This window comes from Pistacia vera, unplaced genomic scaffold (assembly GCF_008641045.1).
Source record: "Pistacia vera cultivar Batoury unplaced genomic scaffold, PisVer_v2 Contig550, whole genome shotgun sequence".
NCBI lineage: Eukaryota > Viridiplantae > Streptophyta > Magnoliopsida > Sapindales > Anacardiaceae > Pistacia > Pistacia vera.
Genome location: NW_022196391.1, coordinates 426,185 through 442,982, shown reverse-complemented (window position 1 = coordinate 442,982; position 16,798 = coordinate 426,185).

Here is a 16,798-nt window from a genome sequence, read left to right as displayed (position 1 = left end):
TCATTGACCAAATTGAAATAAATTAGTAAACAGGACAACAATGTTGTATATTGTATAGGTGAATCATATTAAATAACTTTTCCTTTTTGTGGGGATAAAGTTCTTGGAACCACCGCGGTGGTTACACCTCATCTTCGACCGGTTCTCAGTAAGTTTTTGACCGTGCCTAACACCACAAAATCAGGAAATTAAAATACAATACATATATAACTGTTAGAGGCATGAAAGTGACTCTATTTGGTGATAAAAATACCCCATTTGTGATTAAATTGAAGTATATTGAGACAATTAAAGAATTTATGAATTTATTCACGAAATCGTTTCCTAATATTTTCTTATGAATTAACGTGTTTGGAATGATTTTGGAAAGTATATGAGTTGATATTGGGTTGTGGTTTATGGATTAAGGGTGTGTTCATTATTACTGTTTAGGGGGTAAAATGTCATGTTTAAGGGGCTGATTTTGTCAATTTTAATGTCACACAACACCGCGACGATTGACTTTCCACCACCGTGTCGTTTCGTCTTCTCAACCAGTTTTGGCCATTTTTCAGCGACGTTCAGCTCCCAATGGTAGATCTTCATTCCCTATGGCCGGATCTACACTTCCCTTGCTTCAGCCGCGGCGAAAACCATCGGAATCCGCGATTTAGCCGCCCGGACTCTTCATCTTCCAGGCCAGATCTGCTCATTTCCGGCGACTTCTCAGTCCCTAGGACCTGATCTGAACTCCCCATCACCGAGCTTTCCATCGGTACCTTGAATCCCATTTTTGCCACCGTTTTCCGGAGACCCGCCGAAAAATTAAAGTTTTCGGCGAACCGTGGCTGTTCGTATCGGGCTATCCGTTGGTCGTTTTTGCCCCTCTTTACATCATATCGCTGTCGGTTACCTCTCTCCGCCATGGTCAACTCCGTTTCCACTGTTTCAGCCTCCGTCATCACTACCATGAGCGGCTAAGCTCCGGTTGTCCGTTATGGTGTAGGCGAGATCGAGATTGACTCCACTGATCTCCTCATCAGCTCTCGACTAGTTGGATGAGCCCGAATGTTGGACATTTGGTTAGGTTTCTTGTATTCAGATTAATTTGTTTTCGTTTCAGTTTGTTACGATACTTTAATATATTCTGATGCTCGACGTGGTGAATTGATAATGTCCATTGAGAACGTTTATTGATATATAACTTTTCGCATAATTGAAGTGCGATTTGAGATTTTGAATGTTGATTATGATTTAAATGCTTCGGTACTGATTGCAATCAAGTTGTAGTAGCGTTTAATATCATTTCTACTATATTGTGTAATTAGTTGATTGGATGATACAAGGTTAGTAGGTGTACTTGTTAAAGTTGTACCAACTAGTGGTGTTTAAGGGTTTAGCATTTTTCGGTTACAATGATAGTCTTTAACAATCAATCTGTAACTAAGACAATAGGGAGACAGGATAGTATGCCTAGATTGCCGGGAGATATTTCTATTTATTTGCCTAGCCTTGTAGGATTAGGAAATTGAAGAGCGAGGAGAGGATTGTGAGAGTTGGTCTTGAGTCAAACCGAACCCGTAGCGACAACGCCTTTACTATTGTGTTTTAGATAGCGATTTATTTAATGCTTTTAATTTCCTGCATGTAATTAATTTCCTTAGTTTTAATCAATTATTTTGCCAATTTCTCTTCGTTAACTCAAATTTACATTAGGTCGTTAGTCTTGCTCCCTGTGGATTCGATCGCTTACCGCTACTACGGTATTTAGGTTTAATTTTTAGACTGTAATGATTGGTCTAACAAATTTTGGCGCCGTTGCCGGGGGCAACGTGCTTTTGACTTTGTGTGATTTGGGTTTATAAATACTTTATTCATTAGGACAGTTCATTCGTGTTTGTTTTATTTTGCAGGAAGATCGCAATTGGGAAACGTTGCAGTGTGTCATGTGCATCAAAGTTTAAGCGTGACCCAATTGTGTATTTTCTAATCTTTTTTGCTTTAGTTCTTTTTAGTTCTTGTTAATCATTTGCGTGATGTTTGCATGTTTCGTTTTCATTTACTTTGCATGTTTGTTTTAGTTTGCATTTTGTTTTTATTCATAGGATTTAGTTTTTAATTTAGTAATAATTTCTTTTGTTTGACTGTTAGTGTTTTAGTTTGTATTGTGGGTATTTTTTTTAGGGATCATATTCAGTTTTATTTTCTTTATGTGTGGTTTTGAATTTGCTTTTAGGTCCTTTTCTTTTCTTTTTCGTTTAATTTTGATGTTGTGGTTGTTGGTGAAACCTTGGGTACACTTGTTGATTAATGCTTGGTAGATAGTTGTATCAACCAATTTTAGTACCCTTGGATTTGAAAATAGAAAGCACGTAGGATGGATGATAATCTGTATCCCATGCACAACCATCTAGCTCTAGGATTCCTATCATAGGGCAACTGCCTAGGAATGGTGGCATTTATGAGTTTTCTCCTTTAGACGATATAGACTCCAAGTTGGAGTCTTTAGCCTATCAATTTGACATGTTCACATCCATACATGGGCAAGCTTCTAGGCAACCACCTCCTGGTAGGACAAGTCAGGATGTCTTTTCTATGCCTTCAGACCTTTTAGCTGTTGAGTACGCCTTTGAGGAACCAGCTCCCTATTGAGGAACCAGCTCCCTACACTTTTAAGGAGCAAGTGCAAGTGCACAAGGTTTCAGAGACGGAATGATCCGTATTCAAACACATTTGATAGTGAGTGGCATAACCATCTAATTTTGCATGGAGCAGGAACAATCTCAGAATGTCTCCATAATATGCCATATAGTTTTCCAATCAACAGGGAAATTATTGGGACATGCATTCGGTCCAACCACCCACCCAACCTAGGATCCCATCTCCCGTCCAACAGCCACTCTCGAGCCCAGTCCACTGGAATCAATGATGGCTCAAATGCTCCAAACCATGCAAGAACAGAAAGATGACATGAATGCTGGTTCAATGACTTAGAGCAGCATTATCAGATATACATTCCCATTCCAATCTATTAGTAAGTCGAGACCCAAATAGGAAATAGCTGAGCGGTTTATAAGAGAGAGGAATGCCATTTGCCGAGTCAAGTTGTTGATAATCCCAATGGTGCACCTCACCAGATGGGGTGTCATGAACAAGCTAGGCTTGAGAGGGAATATATGCTGAGTTTGGAGAGAAAGAGAGCTTTGAGGGAAACCAAGCCGAGAGGGTGAAAGAGAACCAACCATAGAGTTAGGTGTATCGAGACATGAAAACGAGGAAGTTGGGGAGAAAGAACTATCCCTGCATTTGACACACCGATAAAACCTTGTCCTCAATCCTAGAGTCGAATAATGCATCCAACTTTAAGAAAACTACTAGGATGGAGGAAATGGTTGAGTTGTTTAGACAAGGGCTGATTGGTATTCCACTTCTTGATGCCATAAGCTCATACCTGCCTATGCCAAGTTCTTAAAAGACTTGTGCACATGGAATGTCGTATTAAATCAAATATGCCTTCTTGGGACCTCGTGATACCCTACTTGTTGCTGAATGGTGAGGGTCATGTAAGGCACCGCCAACGTTTCAACCACCTTGAACTTGATGTTCGCATTTAGTCTGGCTGAAGACTTTAAACTTAGCGCTTGTGGGAGGCAACCCACCTTTTTAAATATGTTTTATTGTTTTATGTTTTTGTTGTTTTGTCTTTTCAGGATTGTCATGTTTGGAAACTCATTAACTAGTCCAAGGCTACGCTACACATGCTCCACAAACTCCGTTGGTGACAACCCCACCATTGTTCCTTAGGTTGTATCTGTCCACCTTATAGCTATTATTGTTAGATTTCTTGTTTCTCAAATATGTTGGACAATTATGTTATTGATCATATTGCCATTTGAGACTTTTGATGCTAAGTGGGGAGGATGTTTGTAGTTGTGGGTCATTGAGGACAATGACATTTTAAGTTGGGGAGTGTTGATTTGATTTTATATTTTGTGAAGTGTGTTGATGATGAGCTTTTGTGGAGATTGTGATATTTTTGTGAAGTGTTGTGGATGATGCTTTTGTGGAGAGTGTGCTTAAATTTTTGTGGCATGATGATGTTTTTGTTGAAAATATGTTGAATCTATCTTGTAAGTCCAAAAGTGGTTAAAGTGAATAAAGTGAGTTATTTTAAAATTTTTCATGAATTCATGCAAATTACCATTTAGAAGCAATTAAAGTGCAGTTGAAAGTTTTGTGAGGTTTTTGAATTTTTTTTGTGCAACATTGTTTAAACATTGATATTGGTTTGTTTGTGTTAGGTTTGTCCATAATTGTGGTAGACACTGTTTTGTGTAAATGTCATGTGTTTTAGTGTCTATGAAGTCTCCACATACTTTACATGCCATGGAGCAAATTTTCATTTATTATCTTGCGGTGTGTTAAAAGTGCTTAATGTTGCTTGATGATTTGGTTTTGATTTGTAGCCTAGTTGACTCGAGTGAGTACGCCCGAGGGGTGTTCACACCTAATCCCCAAAGCTATCTAGCTTGGGAGCGGTTGGTAAAGCTCGTTACATGGGTCCTCTAGAAAGCTTAATAAATCATTATATAATAATGAGCTTTATAAGAAATAAAGAAATAAAGTCTTGATGTAGCAGTTGGTTGGGTGAGTAAGTTCAAGGAGTATTCTACACTTAGTGCCTTATAGCCATCTAGTTTGAGAGTCATTGACCTAAAGCCCGTTACACGAACCTTCTAGAAAGCTTAAGAAGTTAAGACAAGAAAAAAAAAAAAAAAAAAAGGTGATGATGAAAAAGAAATATATGTCAAATCTTGTGTGGAAAATGAGCATTATGTGGTGTACATAAGTTGGGGAGTTTGCATGACATTTAACTTGTGATATGAATATGAAATGTGTGTTTGAGAACCTTGAATGGAGATAGGCAAATTTGACAGAAACTTAGTTCTTTATTTAGGATGTGTTATTTACTTGTTATGTTCAAATTCTTCACTTTACCTTGATGAATGCCTTGGTTGTTGATGAATATGGTTGTGTATGGTTTGTGAGAATGTTGAAAGAGTTCCTTTAACTTTACTCGAGACGAGCAAAGAGTAAGTTGGGGAGTGTGTTAGAGTCATGAAAGTGACTCTATTGGTGATAAAATACCCCATTTGTGTTAAATTGAAGTATATTGAGACAATTAAAGAATTTAGAATTTATTCACGAAAATCGTCCTAATATTTTCTTATGAATTAAGTGTTTGGAATGATTTTGGAAGTATATGAGTTGATATTGGGTTGTGGTTTATGGATTAAGGTGATTTTGTCTCATTTACGTTAGGTATGTCATGTTTTAGTCTATTGAATATATGTTGCATGATGTTATAGGTGTGTAAAAATGTTTGTGATTTAGGTATTTGTGTGCTGATGTTGATTTTGTCACTTTTTATGTGTAGGGACTAAACTGAAATTTTGCAATTTGTTCTATAAAACAAAAAGTGCAGATCGCGTGAAGGGGGAGGCTGTTCACCCAGTTTTCGGCGACCCTTCATCTCCTCCGCGAGATCCATCTTCCCAAGCACCGATCCACCATTAGCCATCGCAAGCCGCCACCGTGAAAAGCACACACACAACGATGATTCGACTTCCCACCACGCGTGTTTCGTTTCCCGGCCAGTTTGGCCATTTTTCGACGGTTCCAGCTCCCCAACGGTAGATTTCATTCCCCACGGCCGGATCTACACTTCCTTGCTTCAGCCGCCGCGAAAACCGTCGGAATCCGCGATTTAGCCGTCGCGACTCTTCATCTTCCAGGCCAGATCCTGCTCATTTCCGGTGACTTCTCATGTCCCAGGACCTGATCTGAAATCCCCATCACCAGAGCTTTCCACGGTACCTTCGAATCCCTTTCCGCACCGTTTTCCGGAGACCCGTCGGAAAATTAACGTTTTCGGCGAACCGTGGCTGTTGTATTCTGGGCTGTCCATTGATCATTTTTGCCCCTCTTTGTATCTATCACTGTCGGTTACCTCCTCTCCGCCATGGTCAGCTCCGTTTCCACTGTTTCAGCCTCCGTCATTACTACCATGAGCGGCTAAGCTCCCGGTTGTCTGTTACGGTGTAGGCAAGATCGAGATTGACTCCACTGATCTCCTCATCAGCTCTCGACTAGTTGGATGAGCCCGAATGTTGGACATTTGGTTAAGTTTCTTATATTCAGATTATATTTGTTTTGTCAGTTTGGTACGAACTTTAAATTATTCTGATGCTCGACGTGTTGAATTGATAATGTCCATTGAGAACGTTTATTGATATATAAATTTTCGCAAATTGAATGTCGATTTGAGATTATGAATGTTGATTATGACTTTAAATGCTTCGGTACTGATTGCACATCAAGTTGTAGTAGCGTTTAATATCATTTCTACTATATTGGGTAATTAGTTGATTAGATGATACAGGTTAGTAGGTTGTACTTGTAACGTTGTACCAACTAGTGGTGTTAAGGGTTTAGCATTTTTCGGTAGCAATGATAGTCTTTAACCAATCAATCTGTAACTAGACGACAGGGAGACAGGATAGATTATGCCTAGATTGCCGGGAGATATTTCTATTTATTTGCCTAGCTGTAGGATTAGGAAATTGAAGAGCGAGGAGAGGAATTGTGAGGTGGTCTTGAGTCAAACCGAACCCGTAGCGACAACGCCTTTACTATTGTGTTTTAGTAGCGATTTATTTATGCTTTTAATTTCTGCATGTAATTAGTTTCCTTAGTTTTAATCAATCATTTTGCCAATTTCTCTTTCGTTAACTCAAATTTACATTAGGTCGTTAGTCTTGCTCCCTGTGGATTCGATCCTCCTTACCGCTACTACGGTATTTAGGTTTAATTTTTAGACTGTAACGATCGGTCTAACAATAACGGCATTAAAAGCATGTTGACCTTACCTGAAACTTTCACTCGAAAAAAGGTCACAAAGATATATCCAATCATCAGGATCTTTAATTTCTTCTGGTCTATTCTGTAATGATTCCTCCTTAGTAGCATATGCTTGATTCTTGTGTAGGGCACTCGGAAGCTGTTGAATCTTTACACAATTTGTGCTTCAGCCATTTTAGTACATGGGGCTCCGTGACATCAATGTCAAACTTGGTCTAAACATCAATAATGTACATGCATTAATCTTATATGGGTATTATATATTATTTTTAAGGAAGTATGACAATATGGATAATGATATTAAACTACATTACCATGATCCGAGCAATCATTTGTTTCGACATCGTACGGAACTTTCTTCCAAGTAAGCACTCTTAAGGGGGCATAGTTCCTTGCAACTATTCCTACCTCAGTACTCAACTTGATGCATTTACTCCAGTAGGTACTCCATCTTCTTTCTGAAAGTCTACATGCAACTTTGACTGCGCTTGTTGTAGGAGTCTTTCACATCAACTCCTCTACTCTTCCCTCTCACGTTCTTCGCCACTATATTCCTACAAAATCAAAATAATGCATCAACAGTTAATACTATGTTATCACAAGGACGGTTTACATGTTGGTAAAGTAAAATGTATTCTTAAATTAAACAAACATGTACTCGATATCTAAAATCCAAGTATATATTTCAGTAGCTTATATGGACCAATATCATAACTTTACCAGTGATTGTAGCAATTTCAGGTGTCGGTACAGACTATGATTCTCTTGAACAACATTTGCATGTTCAGCTACGGTCCTTCTTCTACCAGGAGCCATCTTCGGAATCTGCAAACATCAACATAAGAGAAACTGCCAGGTAAGATATAAGTCAATTTATACAATTAATCTCACGACATTAGATCATTAACTATATTTACACATTCAGAAATAGTAAAGAGTACATATAATCATATAAAGCATACCACAGAAGTGTTATCAGAATCACTCATTAAATCATATTCATTATCAGTACAATAATCAATCAATGTATCATCTTCTTCTTCAACATCAGCATTGGCATCATCTCCCACCACTTCAACTCCAACATGTGTAATTGTTGCATCAACCAAGTCAGGATCAATATCATGTCTAATGAAATGTCCCCTGTCAAACTCATCTTCCTGAACAGGAACAATATCCTCCTCTTCTTCATTTGTGTTATCCATCTCTGGTACATCCCATAGGTTTCTATGTTGAGCTTTTCGACCCTTTCCAATTAGTCCCGAGTTTGTAATCATCAACATAGAATACTTGTTGAGCTTGAATGGCAAGTATAAAAGGATCATTTTCATACCACAATTTCAACATAATACAGTGAGATGATAATCTTTTATCCTCTTTTTTTTGCATCAGTGTCAAACAGTTACACTTGAATAACATAACCCGAAACCCATTAACATAATTTAGCTTAACACACCACTTAATTCACCATAAAAATCAATTGGATCACCATCATGCTCCCTGGCACCATCACTCCACAATTTTGTGACTCGACAAGTGATTGATCATTGTTATGGAAACGCACTCCATTGACAATACAATTGTTATAATATTTAACACGAAAATCAGGACCACAAGATAAGAACTACAGTTCCTTAGTTGTATCATTGCACCTGTCAACATGCAAGGTGTTCATCTACACAAAAACATCAATTCCAAATTATTAAGCATAACCAAAACATATTAAACCTTGTTTGTATGTTTTATAAGATTAAGGCATAATTACACGATCTGCAAACCATTTAGGAAATAACGTTCTTGTGTTTTGAATATGTTATCACAATTTAGGGCCTCCAACTCTTTAAGTGTTCTCTGTTTGTTACATAAAGAAAAGAGACAATATGGTTATAATGTCAACTTATATACAGTTTAAAACATTTGTTGTCAACAGGTTTCAACTAAACTTAAAAGGGACTCACTAGAAAAGGTTGCAGTTCTTCCCAATTGTTCAAGACGTACCAATGAGCCTTTTGCAATTCATCTGGTGGAAGTTCGATTAACTTCCTTGAACCCCATGGACGAGCCTTTTGACAGAAAACTGATAATACTCCTTCTGGCTGTCCATGCAAACTGTCACATTTCTCTCTACCTATTAATCTAGTTTCAATTCCCCACAGATGCATTGAACAAAAGTTAGTGCTTCATTCACCAAATAACCCTCGCAATAGAGCCCTCGGTCTAGCTTTGTTTCTAACATATTTTTTCAATTTTCCCAAAAACCTTCAATTGGATACATCCACCAATATCCAACTGGACCAACCAATTTAGCTTCCAATGGAAGGTGTTAGCCAAATGAACATAATATCAAAAAATGCAGGAGGGAAAACCATTTCAAGCTTACAAAGAATTAGGACTATATCTTGTTCCAATCTATTTAGATCATTTACAAACAACGTCCTAGCACATATTTGTTGGAAGAAGTAGGACAACTCAACAAGTGCAGTACAAATGTCTTGACGCCAAAAATGGACGTATTCCAACGGGCAGCAGTTGTTATAGCAGGACATGACAATCATGACTCTTAACCCATGAACCTTGCCGTCTTTCACATTGACACATCGGGAGATATTACTTGCATAACCGTCTAGAAACTTCACTGATTTTAGGAACTAGCAAAATTGTTTTCTTCATCTAATGTAAGAGTAAAACATGCTTGTGGTTTCAATACTATCACCATGAGGTTGCAAATGTAACTCTGAGCGTATGTCATATCAGCCAAATCAATCTAGCTTTATCAATATCTTTTGATTTCCCTTCCATGTTCAATAATGTACCAATGATGTTGTACATATGTTTTTTTCAATGTGCATCACATCAAGGTTATGTCTGATTTTAAGTTTACACCAATATTCCAACTCAAAGAATATACTTTTCTTTGTCCAATTTGATGCACGGGACTCTGTTTCCTTTTTCTACCTCATCAACTGATAATAAATTTTTCCCGAAACGCACATCGTTCACATGAGATTGTTGTTCATGAATTTCATCCCCTGAATATAGTTTCGGCGGAGAAATTTCTCTTTTCCCATCGAATTGCTTGCTTCGCCTCCACCGATGATCTGGAGACAAGAATCGCCGATGTCCCATGTAGCATATTTTACTTCGAAACATTGGGATGAAGGATTCTCATTACATACAGGACAAGCCTTATAGCCTTTGGTTCTCCATCCAGACAAATTGCCTAAGGCGGGAAAATCATTAATTGACCACATCACAGCGGCATGTAAACGAAAAGTTCTCCCCAAGCTGTATCATAAGTCTTTACACATCAACCATAACTCTTTAATTCTTAATCAATGGACGCAAATACACATCAATATCTCTTCCAGGTGCTTTAGGCCTGGAATGAGCAATGACATCATACAGTAAGGGTCTTTCATACAATTCCATGGAGGCAAATTGTACGGGACAAGTACCACTGGCCACATGCTATAAGATAGACTCATGTTCCCAAAAGGATTAAAACCATCAGTTGCAATAACCATCCGGACATTTTGGGCATCTTGTGCAAATGAAGGGGATATCTTGTCAAATTCTTTCCAAGATTCAGAATCAGCAGGATGCCTCACATATCTTCTGTATTTAATCATTTTTCTTTATGCCAACCATATCTTCAGCTGTGTGCCTGACCTGAAGAGTCGTTGGAGTCTAGGTTTCAGGGGGAAGTAACGCAAAACCTTATGTGCAATTTTTTTGCCCTTTCATCATTAATCTTATATCTAGGTTCATCACATACAGGACATTTATCAGCATTCGCTTGCTCCTTCCAAAATATTGCACAAAACCTCATGCATGTATTGATTCATAGCCTAAGCCTAATTGCATAATTTTTCTAGCTTCGTAGTAGGATTCGGGGAGATTGGATCTTTAGGCAACACACTTTTTATCAACTGTATATCAAGTCACATGATTTATCAGTCATGTGAGTAATGGCTTTTATATGCAACAATTTAAATATGAACTTAGGATTGACATGTTGGTGGACCTTGGATACAATTCTTGTTGAGCATATGCAAACATGTCATCAAATTTCTCATAGTCTACAGTCCTAAAATTATGGGTTGTACTACCACCTAATATTGATGAATCCCCATCCATATGCATGTTTACTGGACCACGAGCATCATAAGCAGGTCATGATGTCATCATATCTTCATATTCATTGTCGACTTCGTCGCCAGACACGACATCAAATATGGTTCCAACATCAAGTGTTCCCCGTGAAAAGTCCATACATCATAACTTCTTGAAAACCCAGTCTATACAAATGTAGTGGATGGTGTATATATCATGTGATCTTGTATTCAAACAAGATCTACATAGGCAGCGGGTCTTACCCTCAGTATCCAAATGTTGTTTTGCAAGTCTATGAAAGAGTCAATCCTTGAATATATTCATCGCACAACCTATTAGACAACCAAATCATCTTCTATCCATTGTGCCTTCTAGGTTCGCAAATAAAACATAAATTCAGTATCATAAATATGTTCTATCACAAAGACAATACTCAAACCAAATAAACCACATTCATCCATACAAAGAATATAGTAATAGGAAATGGAAATGGGTATAAACAATCAATAAATTAATTAATTATCAATTTACGTAACTTATACCTTTGTTTTATGGGTTAGTAGCAGTGGTGCCTGCAATCTTCTAGCCTCGGTCTTCAAGTCAACTTTAAGATTCTTAAATACCTTCACAACAAAATAATTGGGTTATAATTTTATAATTTATCAAGAATATGTCATTTTCCTTATTGAAAATAAATACCACACTCTAAATTAAATGAATCAGCAAGCAATGGCTAAAAAAAGTCAAAGGAACCTGACCTGCAAATTATGCTTAATTTAAAATAATCACCATTGAAGGGAGACCTAAATTAGAATATTTTGAATTCACTTAATAAAAATTATAAATATTCTAATTTAATTAAGGTTAAGTTGAATAAATAAACCCATAATATAAATAAAACCTTGCAAAGAAGGCTACCTTTCTGTTCTGAAAATTGTCTTTGGGAAAAGCCGTATCAATGCTTTTCTTTCAACTTGAGATCAAGAAATCAAATTAAAAACTCTTTTTATTTAAATAATTTAAAACACATAAAATAAATTACAAATTAGTTTCTTATATTTATTAATAATTAACAATCACTCTTTTGTCATTGTATTTCAGCCTTAAATAATTGTGTTGTCGTGGCCCATACAGTTAGAGTAAGGGTAAAACAATAAAAAAACTAAGAGTAACAAAGACAGAGGTCAGGTTCCCTCACATTCACATTCTGATAGAACCTGACCTGCAAATTACTCAACACATCAAGAATCTGTCCAACAATCCACAATCAAATCCAGAACCAGAATGAAGTAATTCTCTATATTGATATCACAGAACATTACATCTAGAAATAGCATGGCTAGACCATGTTCAGTCAATCACCAACAAACAAGACTCACAACATAAAAGACTAAGTACAAATAAGAAAATACAGTAACCATAAAACATCTATAAAGAGAACCATTAATCCGAAATTCCCATGGGAAATGAGAATATTAGTTTATATGGAAAACGAAGCAAAAGTACACAACTAATCACAATAATTCATATCCTACAAGTTATTTAAGATTTATAAATACACATTGATTTTGTGCAATCTGATGCAGACTGCAAGTTGAATAATTGTTTCCAACCGACTCTATGACATGAAATCTACATATATCATAATTGCAGGTAATTGCAATTTTATTGAGCACACGTGAAAGAAGAGAGAACCAAGCAGCTGGGTTCTGATTATGGTTATACAAGAACGACAACAACAATTAATGAAAGTAAGATAATTATCATATACAATTACAATGCATATTTGACTAAAGTTAGATCACTTTAGTCAGGAATGAGCAAGCATTAACCTCTTGGAGGAGCAACCTCTGATTGATGGATAAAATAAATAGCATATAACTAAAACTGCCTTGATTTGCAATTTAGTATAACTTACAAGGATGCTCGGTTCATTTTCAAGGCAAATTACAGTATTTGGTAAAATCATCAACCTCAGAGCATACTAAATATATATATATATATAGAAATGGATGTATGAAATTTAGACTTCAAATCAAGAAGTTTATTGTGGCATATTCTTCAGTAAACCCGAATAGGAGCTACTGTCGTTGGTTCTAGTCTAAAACCATAATTAGCTATTTTATCTTCATAATGATCAGCAAGCAGCACCAATGTATTAATAGAATATTATAGCAAACACTAGAATGATCCAAGAAAAAGAAAAGCATAGCACAAATGACTTTAGATGTAAAATAAATTGGGGATATTCATAGAGAAATTAATAAGCTACAAAAGGGAGTTTGTATTTTGCGCACAGAATGTACAAAGATTTAAAAACCAGTAGAGCTGAAATCAGATAACAGTTTCCTAAAACAATACATACCAAGTCTGACGTGGTGCATCAATCCACAAATGAGCAGCACTGAAACTTCTTCTACCGGGGTAATCGCCAGGGATTTGCGTGGAGAAGAAATTGGGAATTTGGGGAAACAGGGAGGGATTTGCGTGGAGAAGAGAAGAGGTAGGTAAGGTTATGAGATTGGGAATTTGGGGAAATAGGGTAGGGATTGCGTGGAGAGATTGGGAATTTGGGGAATTTGGGAAAGGTTTGCTTTAATAGGTTAGGGTTTTTTGAAATAACTGAAAAGAATTACTAGTAATTAGTTGATTAATTTTTAAATATATTATATTTGCAAACAAATCAATTTGTAACTAAATTTTTAGTCAGCAAAAAATTAGTTATAGTTGCAAGTTGGCGGGAACAAATAATTTGGGGGGAAGATGAATTTTTCAACTTAAATTGGAACTAAACCGAATTTAGTTGCTGTATATAATTTTTTGCAACTAACACAAACATTTGTCACTAAAAATGCCTCAGGGCCCTTGTAATTATGTCCAAATAGGGGATATTTTGGTTAATTTAATTTTTGTAACTAATTAATAGTTACTAATACATTCTCAATAATTGCAACTAATTTAGCTACTAAAGGATAGTTGCAAAAAAATGTTTTTTTGTAACCAATAATGTAGATGCAAAATAAAATATTTTAGATGCAAATTGTCAAATTATGGAGGGAAAAATGGTCTACCAAAAATTGTAACTAAATTTATTAGTCACTAAAGCAACTTGTTCTGCAACTAACAAAATAGTCGCAGAACATTAACTTTAGACGCCAAAAGTTGGAACATGTGGAGCCCAAAATTGAGTTGCTCTTTGCCCGACTAATGGCAATTCAGTTAGTAAATGTAGCCTTTTTGCAACTAATTCTGGTTAGTTGCTAAAAAAATGGTTGCAGAATATAGTTTTTCTTGTAGTGAGATTTCTTCGTGCTTGGGCCCTTTGCAAGCTCGCCTCCAACGCGTTTCATGTCGGTAGCATCCATAGGCTATTTTGTCATTAAAGCAGCCGACGCCTTCTGGGCAGCCGTCGACGCTGCTGTTTTCTTCTTAAGGCTCTTGGGTTTTTCAGCCCACATTTCTACAAGGAAAAAAGGAAACGAGTTAGCAATCAATTTACACCAGAAATCAAACGTGAGTAAGCAACAACTTGCCTTTTTTCCAAGAGCACTAAAAATCTAGCCTCGTCCTTATAAAAGTTGTATGCCTTTAAATGAGGAAGCGTAAGAAGCTCATGGACATTGCGCGAACGGTTAGAAAGATCACTGAAATGTTGTAGCCTTTGCAAGCTCGCCGCAAGGAGGTAGTTCTGCTCAATGTTAACTGCAATAGAAAGCAATTCGGTTAGATAATGAAACAAAGCTCGAAATTTTTCGTCGCGTACACGAGCGACCAAAACCTTACTCCTTCCAAAGCAAAGACACCGCTCTACCCAGCTTCACAGAAGAAGAATTGGGAATCCCAGTTTGGGACCTTCTTCAAGACATCGATCAGACCGTTGAAACGTAGTTTCCTCACCTTGGAAAGGTAGTACGTCTAGCCTTGCCATTTTTTGAGCCTATACAAGTGTACAAGCTTTTCGACGGACGACTCGCCTAGCTCATCGATCATGTACGCCATGTATACCCTGGTAATGATCAAGTAGGAATTGGTCGTTAGTTGGAGATGAGCGATGTTGAATCTCCTCAACACTTTATCAACGAAAGGGTGCGGAGGAATGGATACCCCGCACCTAAGGAGAGTCTCAGAAGTTGTCACCCATCCTGCTGGAGGGTTCTTAGGAGAGTGCTCTCCCGAGGCCATTAAGTTAAGCTGCGACACATAGGCCACCCTGATGAATTCAAGATCCCCGAGGGTGATTGAGGATTGTGGTTATTTCCCTAGCTTGTGTACTAGAGACGGCAAGGATTGGGCCAGTTAGATCGAAGCACGGTCGAACAAGTTCGTAGCGTCAGAGTCCGAGCTTCTAGCAACAAACTCTTCGAATATCTCAGGGGACACGTCCCCTAGTACTACCGAGCCAACCAGTGAATTGAACATTCGATCTATTGTGCGACGGCTAGATGAGGACATGGTTACAGCTCGACTCTAGGTACCTAAAAAAAGAAGCGAATATGTGTTAGAGCTCGAATAACTCGGCGACCATTCCACATTCGCTTCCATCTAAGGCACCCAAAATAGCTCGCACAACACAACGAAGTCATGCGACCTACCTAGGACACCAACAGCCACCGTGATTAAACCTTTTTAAAACCTGAGACCACTGGAAACACACCCCAAAAACCCTACTAAAATCTTAAAACATCCAATGTGGTCACTAAGCAACCATCCTTTAGCACAAAAGTCAGAAAAATGAGCAAGGAAGAGAAAAAAGTCTTATTGGAATAAAGAAGTGCACTAAGAACTCATAAGAAAGACCACCGCGATGATGTAAGAGCAACGATAGAGAAAAGCAAGAGGGTGGGAGAACTTTCAGAATGACTGTTTTGAATATTTGCCACCTTTTATAGTGATTTTTGCATGGAAGACGAAAGGGTGAAGTTCAATCTCGACCATCGACTCACAACTGATCCTAGCCTTTCATTCGTTGAGCGATCTCAGCCCTTGGATGTGGCCACATGTCGACTATCCGCGAGGTGTGACAAACCGTCAAAAATAATAACTGTCGCCACATGATGTTTCAACTTCGTGCGTGAATAGCTATCATCGACCACGTGTGACGAAACGTAACTGACAAAGGCTGCCACATTTAATGCACACAACCACACAAAAATTACATTTATACCCTAACTTTTTGTATTCTGAATTTTGATAGGTGGCACAAGTAATAATGTTCAAGTGTGAAGAACGTTGACCAGACATAAGGTCAGTCGTGGAAGCTCAATCGAGCATGCTCTTAAAGACTCACTATTGAAGCCGAGCTTGGCGTTAGATAGAGCGATAGTCTTCAAAGCCCGAAACGAGCATCGAACACTAGGGGGTAGAGGTTATGTGTGGTTTCTCTGCCAAGCTCGGGCCAACGCGAGGATATAGCTCGACCTAGAATGACCTCGACGATTATGATTGATCGACCCAACATAAGCTCGTCGAGCCATAGCTCGACCCAGCACAAGCTAGTCGCGGACAATCTCAGGAATTAATCAATCAATCTCCAAATAACTTCAAATCCCAAATATCATAGGAATGATTGGATCAACAGCTATTGTTGCGCGATCATAGCGCTCAATCGCAAAGATATCAGAATTGTGATTCAAGTCATTTGTAATCCCCTTAATTTCACTCTTTCCTTTATGTAAATCTTGTATATATACCCCCTAAAACGATGAGGAGGAGGATACAAATTCTAGATTGCAACGACATTGTAAGCTCTCATAGCATATACAAAAAACACAGTGGACGTAGGCAG